The sequence below is a fragment of the Alligator mississippiensis genome, chromosome 11 (genome assembly GCF_030867095.1).
Source record: "Alligator mississippiensis isolate rAllMis1 chromosome 11, rAllMis1, whole genome shotgun sequence".
In the NCBI taxonomy this organism is placed as follows: domain Eukaryota; kingdom Metazoa; phylum Chordata; order Crocodylia; family Alligatoridae; genus Alligator; species Alligator mississippiensis.
In genome coordinates this window covers 28,731,351-28,746,265 of record NC_081834.1, presented here as the reverse complement: position 1 = coordinate 28,746,265, position 14,915 = coordinate 28,731,351, and the positions used below count along the sequence as shown (strand labels likewise).

The 14,915-nt window shown below is 48.2% G+C and overlaps 1 protein-coding gene across 11 annotated transcripts in view; it reads right to left on the bottom strand.

Annotated features, from left to right (window-relative positions):
* Window positions 1-14,915, bottom strand: part of LINGO1 (leucine rich repeat and Ig domain containing 1) — a 512,521-nt gene that overhangs the window by 201,414 nt on the left and 296,192 nt on the right. For all 11 annotated transcript variants that reach the window (XR_002087061.2, XR_009455599.1, XR_002087062.2 and 8 more), the window contains one exon: window positions 927-1,012. The gene's annotated coding sequence lies outside the window, so the exon portion shown is untranslated. The remainder of the gene's footprint in view (window positions 1-926; window positions 1,013-14,915) is intronic.

Below are 14,915 nucleotides of genomic sequence, written 5' to 3'. Positions count from 1 at the left end.
AAAAAAGATGCCTGAATCATCCTGATTTTTTTCATTAGGAAACTAAATTCTGTTCTGCACTGAAAGATCCCTTTGTTCTCTCCAGAGGACTGACATGCTGGGAAATTGCCTAAGCCCAGTCAGCTCTGATGTTTGCTGTCTCACGCGTTGCCTGTATCAAACTGACAGTTCACAGATTTTAGTCTAGGATTTTATATGTACAGTACAAGCTGAAACCTGCTCCTGTCTTTTTCGACTGTCCTGGAGAGAGAGCAAGGAAGCAGGCTGAGTTGTGGAGCAGAGCACGATGTTGTGTGACTGTAATAGAGACATCTCACAAAGCACAGTAGTTTGAGGGCACTGTCACTTCCCCTCTGACAGCAAATGAAAAGCTCTTGTCTGCCCAACATCCCCAGCATTGGACAGAGGGGGGAATCTAACTCTCAGTGCAATCAATGGGCAGCCATTTCTGCCTACAATCAACATAACATAAACCTTCTAGAGCAATGACCTTGTTTCATGATGGAGTAATATCCTAAAGATGATAGGTCACCCTAAATAAGACTCTTTCTTAACAGTACCAGTATTTCCCAAGGAGTTGTCCCAATATTACACATATTATGGAGATCATCGATCTCAAGCAGCTAGTGGAATTCTCCCTAGAGCTCTTACTGATGATGACATTTTTGAGGAATACCTTCCCTCCCGCCATCCCTCCACCCTGTGAAAGGGATGGAGTCTTCCTCTTTCTATCTAAAAAGGTGTGTATATCCCCAAGACTCATGGACCTGCATGGTAATACTAGATAATTGGTTAAAGAAATTTCTGCCAAGCTTATAGCACCACAGCCAAGTCCATGATTGAGTATCATGACAGATCATTGAACTTTATACTTTCTCCAACACAGTGCTATCCAACACCTGTACTGGGGGTAAAACTTCACCTACCCAAGTCAGATGATGTCAGGATGCAGGCTGATTGGCTGCCAGAGGCTCAGTGGGTATCGATCTTTCCTTTTCTTTCCAATTGTGCACTGAGAAAGAAATAACACATGAATTATAGCTTGTCTAGTATTTAAAACCAGCAAGAAACACTGTTTCTACACTAACAGCAAAGTTAGATTGGAAGGACAACCAACAGGATAACTGAAAAGCTTTTGAACAACTTTTCCTCCCAAAACATGAGTCCAATGGTGCATAACCTTCATCCAGACTGACATTTGAAAGTCATAAATGGGAGCATGAGAGAAAAAAAGTACAGAAATACTACGGACTGGGAGAGTTTATGGGGTAGAAAATAGGCAAATATATCACAATTATGTCTGTCCCATGTGACTGCTAAAAGAACCCACCAAAATCAATTACATAATAGAAGTAGTTTTCTAATGAAGGAGGAACAGAATTGGGCCCATCTAAGCAAAGTCACTCCTTGTGTTGCTACGCTGATTTTAATGGAGATATACCTAGGGTAGGTTTGGGAATACTTTTGGGTGTCCCAATATGGTAGGTAGTTTTCCATTAAGAGAATTGTCTTGTTCACTGTATTTAAACAATAGGTATCATCCTTCCTTTAGGACAGTGGTCTCCAACCTTTTAAGGTGACGATCATTTTTTGAAGTAAAGGGCAATCCAGGATCTACTATGCACCCCACCCCGCCCTGCCCCCCCCAGCAGGTCAGTCTGGGGGGAGGCAGACTGAGGCTTCCGCAGTGAGGGAGGGAGTGGGGCAGGGGTGAGTGGGACTGGCCTGGGGAGGGTCAGAGCCCGGGCGGCTCATCGAGGCATGCAGGGGGGGCTCCCACTGCTGCACAGACCCTGGCGGAGGCCCAGGGGGCACGTGGCCTCCTGATCTGTGTGTGGGACGAGACGGCTGCTGCTGCGCGCTGGACTTTACACCCCAGGCTTTGCCCTGAGCCCCAAGCTACAGTGAGGCTTGAGGCACAAAGCCCAGCATGCAGTGGCAGCTGCCTTGCCCCATGTACAGATCGGGTGGAGGTACGTGCCTCCTAGGCCTCCGCTGGGGTGCGTATAGTGGCAGGAGCCCCCCCGCATGCCTGGACAAGCCACCTGTGCCTGGGCCCTGACCCTTCCATGGCCAAGCCCGGCCAGGGCTCCACTCACTTGATGGCAGGGGGCATGGAGGGGGATCATCCCACTCACCCAGCCCACCTGCAGCGGCAGACGGCACAACTCGCAGTGCCTGAAAGCTCTGAATCTGAGCAGAGTATTCATCTGAGCAGGAATCTATGGTTGAGGGAGAGAGTTGACTTAAATTCTGGGATGCTCTGAGCACTAAATACAACTGATCTGGAGCCTGTCTGAACAAATCTGAATCCCCAACAAGGCATTTTTATACACCTTATGCTTAAATTTGGATGCAGCTCCCCAAGATTACTTCTTGTATTCACTTGCCCCTGCACTTCCTGATCAGATACGCCACAACTTGTGTCAAAACCTGAAGTTGCAGTCCATCTGGGCGTTATCTGACACGACACGGGAAAGTTTGCCTGAGAGGTCTGACTATGCTCAGGGTTATCCTGACGAACAACTGAAACAACAAACCTCCTGGTGTTCATGCAGCACTGTTATAAGCACTTTCCAAACTTTGTGGTGCTGCAACCTTTGCTATAGGACTCTTCCAGGCCACATGGCCAGACCCTATTTCTATGTGTGAGCTTCATTAAAGTACTGAACTGAATAGGTCTGATCAGTTCATCAAGCCAAATCTGTGGCTGATGGGTGGAGGGGGGTAAAGCAATAGGGGTCACACTGGATACTTTTGTGACACTTGCAGGAAGTCTGCCCACAACATCAATCCTTATTCTTCCATGAAAATCCCGACCCATTGCCCCACCGCTAACATGCTTTAGTATACACATTTCCCCGCATCCAGAGGCATAAGAGAGTAGGTCCACACCCAGGGCAGCCATGTGAAGCCTGAGGTAGTGCCAGCTCTTGTGGTAGGACTGCAGTGGTGTGATCAGCTGTTGCTGTGGGAATGGCTACTTTTGTGTTCCTCCCCCTCCTCTTCAAGGTAGCAAAAGAGACTGCACAAATATGCCTCACTCCTCAAGACCCACATTTACATATAAGCATCTACAATAAATGAAAGGGGTGGGGAGCACAAGTGTGTCTCAGTGAACACATTCTCCCAGCATGATGAAATCCCTGTGCATCACCTACTGAACCAGCATTATCTGGAACCTTAAAAACACATTGGTGGAGAGAGATAAATTGAAGCACAGCTTGTGCGACTCTCCTTAAGTCCCATGGAGCGTGCTAATCCGAATTCAGAGCTGCAGACAGATGGCCTATCAAGGCTGCGGCATGGAGCTTTTAGTCACAGGTGATAAACTCTCAACCCCAGCAGCACTGAATGGGTCTGCTTCAGCTCCTGGCTGGGGGTTTTATCCTTCTGAAATATGGGCAAGGTGAAAAGGGAAGGAGAGAAAGGGGGCAAGAGAGGAGAAACTGAAGGGTGAGCGAAAGAGAGACAGGAAGGTGCCAAATTGGGAAGGGAAGAAAGCTAAAGAAGAGAGGGAAGAACAGGGTGTGGAGGGAAAACATGGAAAGAAGCAAAAAGGAGGTGAGGGGAAAATATGCTCAGAGGGAACACCAACAGGAAGGAATCCACTGGAACAGATGGGAATGGAAGGGAGCGGAGAGGGAGAAGAAACTGCACAGCCCATCTGGCAGAGATGTCCTTCTTGCACTTGAACAACACAATCCCCTGCAAAACCTTCCAACTCTCTCCACAAAGCAGTGCTCCCAGGCCTTGCAATACCCAGCTTTCCTCCTTCCCTGAGGACTTCTCTGAGATGCCTCCTTTTAACCTGGCAGCAGAGCATTAAAACTCCCAGACACGCAAATGGGCCTTTCCTTCTTCTCTAATGCCTAATTTGCAGCTGTTAAACCAAGCGTGGGGAGGGAACCTTTGCCGTTGCATGGAGAATAACGTGGGGTGAGGCCTGATCCTGTCTCATGCCCTGCCTGTGCTCAGCAGAGGCAGAGCAGGCAAGGGAAAACAGGGGGGTGGAAGGGCTCAGGCCTTATAAGCCTTCTACCAACTATTTTGGGCCCTGTCAGGGCCCATTCAGGATATAAACCTGAGTAGCTCCAGACTTGCCCTAACTTGTACTCTTGCTTCTTTCATTTCATAGATTTCATAGACATTAGGGCTGGAAGGGACCTCGGAAGATCATCGAGTCCAGCCCCCCGCCCAAAGGGCAGGAAGTCAGCTGGGGTCATAAGATCCCAGCAAGATAAGCATCCAGTTTCATCTTGAAGGTGTTCAATGAAGGCGCTTGAACAACCTCCGGTGGCAGGCTGTTCCAGACCTTGGGGGCTCGGACAGTAAAGAAATTCTTCCTTATGTCCAGCCTGAAATGATCTTGTAGTAGTTTGTGACCATTCGACTTTGTCATCCCTTGGGGCGCTCTGGTGAACAAACGTTCCCCCAGATACTGGTGGTCACCCATGATAAACTTGTAGGTGGCCATCAGATCACCCCTGAGCCTGCACTTTTCCAGGCTAAAGAGCCCCAGGGCTCTCAGCCTGTCATCGTAGGGTCTGCTTCCCTGACCTCTGATCATGCGCGTGGCTCTTCTTTGGTTCCCTATGAAGCACAGATTAGTTCCAATGCAGCAGAGATGTCCCCCAGACCTTCTCCATTCCCAGCAGGTCCACTATTGTCCAGGAGCAGGGGAGCTGCCTTCCTCTGGGGATGTTCTCTTGAGGCTGTTTCTATCTCTTGTGCCCCTGAAACATCTGCTGTAGGGCTAGAAAGGATTGGGCCTCATGTGTAAATGGACATATGGAGAAACTGTGGAGACGTGTGAAGTGAACAGACTCAGCAAGCTGACAAAGCAAGAAGCGATGTGCTAATGATTCTTCCATGAACTCAGCCCTGGAAGTCCTTGGTTTGGGTCCAGGTGAGAACCAAGATCAAGTTGTGTGTGAAATCTGTAGTTCTGGTCCAGTAAATGACTGCATAAACAAAGGCATTATCTCCATCCTGCTCTCCTGAGTTTCACCCCCATTATAGCTCTTATTTTAATTGCCTGATATCATCTGCCAAGGCAGAAGGCAGCCCCTCCTGCTACTTAAAAAAAAATCTTTATGGCATGCTCATGATTTTATGAGAGTCTGGAGAACAGAACCCAGGCTGGGTGCCAGGTGCCTCATGGGACAAATCTGGGAAGGCTGGAGGCTCCAGCTTTCTAGACCCTGCCCTCAAGGTGGGCTGGGGAAGGGAGTCCCTTAAAATGGATTTTTCCAGGAAATTCCTTCCCATGAAAATGCTGTGATTTGAGACATTTTGCCTTGGTTAGGAACAATTTTTTCCCCCATAAATTGTAAAATGTTTTACAGGAAAGGATCTCCATTTCCCAGCCAGCTCTAAAGGACAACTGAGAAGCTGCAGCCAGAGACTTTCACTACTAGGGAGTGGGTTGAGGCCTAGCCCAGGCTGCCAGGCACCAAACATTACCATCTGATGCTGGCAGTGTGGGATGCTTGCCTGCATAACTATTTAGTGGCCACAGCACAGATACTAGAAATCCACTTGCCACCTTCAGGTTGGTACACTTGGCAGAGTGGGACCATGGAGTGAATGGGTCAGAAGACTGAACACTTCTGCACAGATACACTAGCCTAAGCTCAGAGGCAGGGATATAGCTTCGCTACTTTTATTGTAGCAGCTTCTAGGACTGTCAATTCAGCCCCTTTTAACAGGACTGAATTCAAGAACGAGGACTGGCAAGGACAGGAAGACAGTCTGGCCATAGGTACTCTTCAGAGAAAGTTCCTAGCTAAACACCCTTTCCTCCCCCTCCATCAGACTAAGTTTAGGACTTTTGGCGAGAACTACCAGAATGAATTGATAGCCGTGTGCGTTTAATTGGAGGAGGTGACCTCCGGAACATGGGGCTGGCCTGTACTCCTATAATCGCTAAGACAAGCGTGAGAACAAGGAGTGGGAGTTGTCTCCTTAGAGCAATCCAAACAGGAAGCATCTTGCAATAACACTTGCAAAACCCACTCTGTCGCTTTTCTCCATTCTAAGCGCTCCCAGGATTTCAATAAATGCCACAATGCAATAACACAAGATTAGCAACCAAAACTAAAGCCGAAAAGCTCTCCGCAGTCTCCAGGATGGCAGGTCATAAATGTGAAATCCTGCAGAACACACATTATAGTGCCTTTGCATAACAAAACCAGCAAGAACTACTGGAGTTTCTACCCCTCAGGAGAGACATACAACTCCATTTGCTCTTCCGTCTTGTGGGGATTGTATCCCCATTCTCACCCACATCCAAAATGACACTGAAACTGTGTCTTGTATCTGGATGAAGCAAAGGACATCACAGGTTCTCTCTCTCTCACGCTCTTCCTGCTGCTGCCAGGGGCTATGTAGTACAGGCACCAGGGCAGGAAAGGTGTTTTCCTGAGAAGCTGCAATGTTTAAATATGCAGGATAGAGTGAGTTTTGGTGTGACAAGGAAGCTGCATCCACGCTGCCCTGCATGGGGCTGTTAAAATTCATGCAGGGAGAAGAGACCCATTGGCTGGGTCTGTGCCAACGTCCCTTCTGTCTGCAAATGTTTCCAGACCTTAAATGCCACTACAATGATGCAGCTTGTGCATGCGTTTTCTTGGTCTTTCCTTGGCTATTAGGAAAGAGCCTTCTGCTCTCCAGCCTAGTGCCCTTCTCTCAGGGATCTCAAAACAAGATGTGAACAGAAATGTATGTAGCAGTGGCAAAGCACTGCTGCTTCATTTGTGAACTTTGTACGCTCACATATTTAGCACGGGAGCTGTCCCAGGGTGTTGATCAAGGCTACAATTTCTAATGTGGCATGTCCTCTTGGGTGCCTGAAGTGTCCAAGCTGAGATATGGCCCACCTGATTTGCAGGGACATGGAGTCCCTGCAGCTCTTCAATACTCCAAACAGGGTTTTGGGTGCTTGCCTTGAAGTCCTTGACTGGAATCTCAAAATGTGCCACCCAAAAACTAAGGCATCTCACGTAAGTGGGAAATACCACGGGCAGGCAGAACACACCTATGAGAGGGAGGTGCCCCCATTCTACATGGGGAACAAAGGCATGGGGCAAGGACCTGCCCAAGAATGTATGGTAAAATGAAGTGAGCTTTTCTCTAGGTTGGCAAAATCTATTTTGCAGCTAAATTGTGAATGACTTCTTTGTTTTATAGACATATTATTGACTTAGCTTCTTTGTACACTCTCATATATTTAGCAAGTTTTAAAATATGGTTCCAGGAGACATTTTAAAGCCCAAATTATTCACTCAACAGGCTGCTTTAGTGCTTTACTATGCAAATAGGTGAGGAAACTTATGAGGTCTCCTTGCAGTTCAAAGTACAAAGATGCTTTTGGGTGGATCTCATAATGACTCCAAAATCTACCATAATCACCCAGCCAAGTCAAACCTGGAATAAACCAAAGGGCCCTCTGTAGAGGCTTGTGACCTGCATGACTATATCTAAAAGGAAATCAAGCTATTTTATATCTGTGGGAGTCTGGGGAAAGCACTTAAAAACTGGGAAACAACTCATTTATTTGTTTAGTTATTTTTTTTTTCATTTTTACATTCCAATAATTTTCGTGGGCTAAGAAAAAAAAATGATCCAGCTCTTAGAGGGAAAAAAAACCCAACCTGTTTTGTGGGCTTGGATCTGAATTTCAATCTTCCACCCACATCAAACATTTTAAATCCCTTTTATACTGAAAGGCTATTTCCTATAACACAAGGAACAGGGTGTGTGTGGGGAGTGTAATGGAAAGGCAGGGCGGTTCTCATCTGGGAATGCCATGCCAGCACTCCTACACAAGTCCCAGCAAATGCTCCCACTGAGAGATATTGGAATGAGAGGAACCAGGATCCTCTTGACAACACTCCTCCAAATGTTCCCTGATGACTCCTGCTGGGAGAGGCTGCGATTGCCCTCCCTGGCTGCTTCCTTAGCCTTACCCTCCCATTTTCTGTTCCATTTCCTATTGCAACTCCTGCTGGACTCTGACAGCACAGGGATTCCCTTTTGCCTGCATGTGCTGAAGCAGCGGAAACATCTCACAGGAGAAACAAGCTCTCAGAGAAGTGAGAAGCTCTGGTGAAAGCACTGTGCTTGAAAAGGCACAGCGGCAGCCTTGGCATTAGCCCTTCCTGCTGGGATAGGGGGTGTATGGAGGAACCTTACCACAGGCTTAGACCATGCTACATCTGCAACATGTTAAGCAGTGTTAAAGTTAGAATGTGCTGTGAGCAGCTGCATGTTTAAGGGTTAATACCATTTCTTGCCTGCACAGCTCTGATTTGTCACTAGAAAAGAGGTTCTCAGCCTTCTTGGACTCAAGGCACCCTTTATAACTTCTGTGAACTGAGTGGCACCCCATTTAAAAAACTAATATATATATTACAGTGCTTTCACTTTGCAGAAAGGGTGGCAGTAGCGGGTATTTAGGGGTATTTCAGACAGGGACAAACCTGAGCCTGTATTTATCTACTTAGCTTATCTCCTCACACTTTGTGGAAGCCTTCGAAGGATCTGGTGGCAGCCCAGGTACCCCAGCACCTGGGTTGAGAATCCCTGCACTAGAGGGCCGGCGCACTGCTAGGAACCAGGACACCTGGGCTCTATCCCTGCCCTGGGCAGGGGAGGCTAGAACTGGTGCATTCTGGGGTGCTGGAGGACTTCATATTGCTCATTTTGGCCATTTGCACACACCACCAAATTGGCCTTTAAAGCAGTTTAATGCCCTTTTGCACGGCTTTAATGGTGCAGTTGTTTTCATATGTTGGCAGCATAATGTGCTTTAATGGCACGGTTGTTTACACATGTCGGTGGTGTAATGCACGTTAAATCACTGGGATGCAGCAAAATAAAACATGTCCGAGGTGTTTTAGTTTGCTACCGTACAGCCATGAAGAGAAGCACCGGGCCTCATGCAGCTCAGGGGCTGAGCAGCAGCTTGTGCAGGCAGACTCCATTGAAGGAAAAAAAAAAGCAGAGAGCCTGATCTTTTTTTTCCCCCTCCCCAGAGCCTGCCTGCTTGCCTGCCTGAGCTGTGTGGGGGCCCAGTGCTTCCCTCTGAGGCTGCAGTGCTCTCTGGGACCACCCAGGCCGGATGCCTGTGAGCAGGTGCTGCCTGGGGGGCACCGCTGCAGAGGGAAGCACCAGCCCCCGCAGCTCCTGCAGCTCACGGACCACTCCGCCTGCCAGCAGCTCGCCCTCCCCTTCCCCGCTGCTGGAGAGGCAGGTAAGGATCAGGACTGACCCTTGCGTACATGCCACAGGGGTTTACTTCGCCCTAAACTGAAGCAGTGTTTTTAAAAAACCACCACTTCAATTTAGGGAGAATTAAATCGAAGTAAGCCCCCGTGGCATGTACAAATGGCCATAATCTCCATGAAGCAGACTGAACTTATCCTAACATGTGCTAGGTAGCATGGCCCAGAGTTAATCCTCACCTGAAGTGGTGTGACTTTAAGATGCTCAGAGGGCTCTTAGTACAAGTTAATGAGCTTTAATGTGTAGATGCTCACTTTTTTAAGGGCCCTCAGTATGGTCTCAGTCTAACATGCAACTTCACCCCAACTCCTCTGGAAGGGAAGAGATAAAAAAGACAAATCTCCTGGAAGGTTACTACTAAAAATACAGGCTCTTCATTTTAAAAGCTTTGCCTGGAACTTGGACCATGCAAACCCTCTCTCATGTCCTGTGACCACTTCAGGGGCACCTATCTAGTAGCCTAAACAAATGGCAAACTGAAAAGAACAAAGACTATCTGGTCATTCCCTCAAACTCAGCTGAAGCACTGCAGATAACTAACTGTCTCTAGGCCTCAATTTTCTACCTTAAGCCACTCTAAAAACTCACTGGCTTAAAGTGATGCTTGTTGTGCTAGCTGACTTCTGCCAGGGCATCCCCAACTCCCTTGTCTCACTCAGTCCCCAACCAGAGGAGCCAATTTAAAGCTCCTTTATTAACCATGCCTGGCTTGCCCAACACTTACCTCGTCACGCAAGGAGTGGTGTCCTGATTTAGGCTAACAGCAAGCCCCCTTAGAGACAGTTTGACTCGAAGCTGCTGCATGAGGAGGTGACGGCTGCTCATTCTGCTAACAACGTGTATCAGTTTTTGTGGCTTTGGTGGGACAGGCATGGAGTTGTTGGTTTTATTTTGTTTTAAGGAAAGGCTTGAGCAGAACAGCTTCATTATTCACCAGAAAGACTACAGCCCAAACAGCTTGTTTTCCAAGTAACCAAAAAAAAAAGAATAGAAACAAATCCCTTTCCCAATTATTCCCTGTTTAACTCGTATTGCCCCAGTTCTCAGCTAGTCCTGCATGTGGGGCAGTAATAGAGGGGTGGGTGCAAAAGTAAGTGTACTCCCAGCTTTTTGGGGCAATTAAAGGCCAATTCAGCTCCCAGCTCCCTCCAGAGAGAAAAGCTGTAATGAAGCATGTTTCCCATCATACCCTCTCTACCTCTCCTCCTTCTCTTGGCTCCTCGTCCCTTCACCATTCTCAGCATCTGTTACAGTGGGGGGGAGCCATGGAGCAGCTCTATGCCAGACAGAAAGCCCCCTGAAGAGGGGCAGTTATGAGGGTGCCATGTTCCCTGAAATGAGGGCCCAGAAATGGTGGCCAGCTAATGAAGCAAGTGTGGAGCAAGGGGATAGGAAGTGGGAAGACCTGGAAAGCAAAGGACTGAGGCTGAAAAAACGATGGCTGTAGAGGGGAGTGAGAAAAGGATGGAGCAAGTGAGGACAAACAAAGAGGGAGAGGGCTAGGGGGAAAAGTCCGAGCGAGCACATGCAAGCCTGTGCTTTCTCCCAGCCCTGGCAATGCTCACAGCTTCACTAATTTGTTTGCAAAGGAGAAAATGAAAGAGGTTGAGCCAAGTTCTTCCCTCGGGCTCAGAAACAAGCAGGCTCTTGGGTTTGGCGGTGTGCACACAGGCACTCACGCAGAAAGGCACTCATCCTGGCAGTGCCTGCCTTGTGCCAAGACTTGTGAGGGAAGAGTGTTGCTCACAGGCCTCAGTTCTCATCAGACGAGCCCTTTGGAAAACAATACTTTCCCAGCGCTCTTTGATTCTCTGAACCCCTTAGCTGCTGAACAACTTCCCCCCAGCCCCTGCTGTGGCCTCTTCCCCGACTGCTCCTCCCAGAGACCTGCTGCAGAGCAGAGGCTGAAACCCAGACACTGCAGCTGCCTGTTGATGCTGCCAGCCTAGCCAGGGACAGAAGTTACACATAAACCGGTTTAAGTGATCAGAAACTGGTTTAAACCTGTAACAGAACAGAAGCTCAGTGCACATAAACCAGTTTCAAAATGGCTGAAACTGGTTTACGATAAACCTGGTTCAATGTAGTATCAGAATTAACTGATTTGGGTCAAACCAGTTTATGAAACTTTTGCCCCAGACCCCTTCTTGGTTCAAGTTAAATCACAGTCCCCAAGCATCCCACATGCTTTGCAGCCCTGAGTTGGGCTGTGCTGTCTGCTCCAGAGAGCAGGGCAGGCCCTGCCCCTTTCTTCCCTAGCTGGAGCAGTAAGAGCTGGTTGACAAGGCAGTGAGGACGGCGTGGGGGGTGAGCCTGGCTGTGGATGCAGCCCAGTCTAGGGAGGAGGGGGGGACTGCCCCTCCTCCCTGTCACATTAGCAAAACCCTGAGCCAGGTCACCACCTTCCCAACCTGCGTCCGTGGACTATCCTTCCTTGTCTGTATTCTGAACTACCCTTGAACACTTTGGCGGCAACCCTGCATTCCCCTTCAGTTAATAACTGGTATCCCCTGCTGCTGTCCCAGACCTAAGCAGAGAGAGCTCCAGAAATTCTGAACTATGTTGTGGCTTTAGAAAGTTGTGACCATCCAGTAGAAAAACATTAAGCAACTGGCTCATCCCATGTCTCTGGAAGCTCTGAATTTAGGAATCCCCAGGATATAAGTGAGGTCTCCCAGGATTTGCTCCAAGGCTTTGGATCCCATAAGAAGGAGCTTCTGCTACTCCTAGATACCCTATACCCCAAAGAAAATTATGCTTCTTGTGCCAGTCTGTCTCTGTGAGCTGTACAAGGGATGCACCTGCTAGTCTGTGGAGGTAAAAGCTGGTACAGTTTTTTAGGTCATTTGGGGTCCCACAATGCCATGTTCCACAAAAGTTTCCACTGCTCTAGAGATTCCCCCTCCTACCCAACACTTTCAACTGCTAGTAGGGCCATCACTACTCTAAATATCCACACAACATATATCCACACAACATATAGAGGATAGCCATGTGACATGTCAGCAAGGCCCATCTGCTCTTCAGAGACCCTTAAAGCCATTCTCCACCATTCCCACAGAGAACCACATGGCCATTCTACCCCATAGAAAGTCATCTCTCTCTATCCACCTGGTGGCTCTTATCATCCTATGGCATTCTAAACCCTATGGGGGGCCGTATAACAATCTATGCACAGGATGTCCCCTACCTCTGCAGAGAGCACAGGCCATCACTAGTAGGCTCCAGAGCCTTATAAGTTACTCCAGTCATTTAGAGACTGCCACAATCACATTCCCCTATAGCCAAATGTAATCAACCATCACCAGAAACCATCACAATCAAAGTCTGCCCTCTGGTACAACTGCTATTTGTCAAAAGACCTTCTGTGATCACCTCCATCTCTCCAAAGTCCAACACTACCAACACCAGACTTCAGCCTCAGCGTGAGCTGCCTTCCATCTCCTCACTGTCCTGCACAGCTCTGACATTGGGGCCATGCTGGTCCTCCCCTCATGATCCCCCCATCAAAGCTGGAGACCCTTTCTTGGAGCTGACACATCAGATAGATCTCCAGATGGGGTATGTGGTGCTGTATTACACAAGGTATGCATTAGGTGTATGCACTTGGATCAATGCTCAGCGTGGTCTATCCCAGGCTTTGGAGAGAGGCCCAGCTGTGACTGACTAAGGAAGACATGAGGCTTTGAGATAACAAAGATCCAAAAGCAGAACAGATTTCTTATAAAGTAGTGGGCAGGGGCGGGGTACAATGGAAAAAAAAGAAAAACAGGACCCCTCCCCTCGCGTCCCAAAGAAAAACAACTTCCCATATCCCATGCCTGGCCCTCTGTAAGGAGGATCAGTGCAGCCCACTATAACTGCACCATTGTTCCATTTTTAATTAATGAAAGCAAAAACTAATCATTGAATTAAACTTCTCATTACTCCAGCTGAATGCCTGCTAAGTAAATTTAATTACTGTACGGATTGGGTCTCTCCCTGCCTGTTTCATTAGCTGCTGATAAAGATGGGAACAGCAGAAAGAAGAATGGGAGACAGAAACAATAAAAGGAGAAGAGAAGTAAGTGATTCAGCAAAAGGAGACTCTCAGTAGTGTCGAGGACTGGACACACTGGTTGGGGAAGGAGCCTCTCACTTCCTTCCAAACAAACCGGAATCCATCCCCTGAGGGATCTAGATACATTCTGCGCTTTCCCAATCTACCTCCTTCTCATGGGAGAACTCCAAAATAACCTTGCTTCATCCCATCCATAATGGGTAGGGTAGACCCTCTGGCGTGTGAATCCTGGCAGCTTCCTAGCCCTGTTTCATGTCTGCAGTGAATGGCTGAGATACTTGTTCCTCCTCTGGGTCCAGTGTGGGGAGGGATGGCTAGCAGGTCTCTCCCCACCAAATGCCCATCAGAAGTTTTCTAGAGGGCTAGAGGCTTGGGAATACCCTACCAGCCCTCTGAAGCCAGACCTGGAACTGCACTGCAGCCAGCTTGCTTTTAGACCCATGCAGACAGAGCCACATCATAGCAGCACCCTCGCCATAGGAAGATGAGATGAGACACCTGGCTGAGCATCATTTCTCCACCCTAGAGAAGTAGAGGCCACTTTTGCAGTCCTAAAATTACCCCCTTTTATCCTTTATAAGCCCTCTCCCATTCTTCTCTCCTGAGATTATGAGAACCTAGTCTGAAACATATCTAATTCCTACCAGCTCAGTTGACTAGGAATTAATGCTTGGCTACAAGATCAAGATTGCTAACATGGGCCTCTTGCTGGGTGACAGACAGGAGCAGCTTCTTAGGCTCAGCCTGACTGTGCCCCTCACTTTGGCAAGAGCTTGCTCCCACTTAAAAGTAGCAGCACATTCACTGCAAACCCATGGTCCAGGCTGGGACAATGGCCCTCTCCAAAGCTGATTAGCTTGGAAGGCAGAACTGAGGTTTGCCACAGCAGGTGCAGGGGTCTACAAGTGAATGTGCCATCCCTCAAGAAGGAGCCTGTGTTAAGGGAAGTGAACAGCATACATTGAAACAGATGTCCTGCATATGGTGTTTGATCATGTATGCAGAATACTGAGACAACTGGCCAATTTCATTGTATTTTAATGCTGCCTGCTGCACAGTTCTGAATGCCAAGAGTTCGGGGGTGAGCGGCACAGCCCGGAGTGAGTTGTGTGTAACTCCTCCTAAACAAGTGGTGATGAACACGCGTCAGCATCCCCCGCACTCCAGCACAGATTTTGTTTATGCCACGCTTCTGAGGCCTTTTTCTCTTTCACTCCTCCTTGGATTCCCCCCTCCTCTCCTTTGCAACAGATGAGTGAAGAAACTGAAGAGTCACTAAGAGGGAGAGGAGGTGACTGACACACACCTGCTAAGGGCAGCATCATGCCAAGGTAGCAGTTGCTATGAGGAGCAAAGAAGCTTGTTAGGGGAAATCCATGATGGCCTTCACAGGAGAAATGTGGATAAAGCTCTATTTCAGGATGGGCTGTGCGGGACAGGAGTTGCACGGAGGCAAAGGCCATGTCTTTTCTCCTGTTAAGCACCCCAGATGCTGGGGTGGCCTAATGGAGATCTTGGCCAAAGACTGCATCCAGTAGCTAAGAAGGACACTACTTATCAGACCATA